Source organism: Nematolebias whitei, chromosome 1 (assembly GCF_014905685.2).
Source record: "Nematolebias whitei isolate Nwh7 chromosome 1, NemWhi1, whole genome shotgun sequence".
Lineage (NCBI taxonomy): Eukaryota > Metazoa > Chordata > Actinopteri > Cyprinodontiformes > Rivulidae > Nematolebias > Nematolebias whitei.
In genome coordinates, this window is record NC_056498.1 from 42,211,935 (window position 1) to 42,212,287 (window position 353).

General features: G+C 50.1%; 1 protein-coding gene across 1 annotated transcript in view; it reads right to left on the reverse strand.

The window, feature by feature from the left end:
* corin (corin, serine peptidase) overlaps positions 1-353 on the reverse strand; it is a 20,632-nt gene that overhangs the window by 1,483 nt on the left and 18,796 nt on the right. The window lies entirely within an intron of this gene.

A 353-nucleotide genomic window follows, 5' to 3' on the forward strand; every position in this document is an offset into this window, starting at 1 on the left:
GCGTTCACTGACTCTGGTCAATAACAGATAGTGGTGGTGCGTTCACTTATTCTGGTCAGTAACAGAGTGGTGGTGCATTCACTGACTCTGGTCAGTAACACATAGTGGCGGTGCGTTCACTGACTCAGATCAGTACCACATAGTGGTGGTGCATCCACTGACTTTTGCCAGTAACAGACCGTGGTGGTGCGTTCACAGACTCTGGTCAGTTACAGATAGTGGTGGTGCGTTCGCAGACTCTGGTCAGTTACAGATAGTGGTGGTGCGTTCGCTGACTCTGGTCAGTTACAGATAGTGGTGGTGCAATCACTGACTCTGGTCAGTTACAGATAGTGGTGGTGCGTTCACTGACT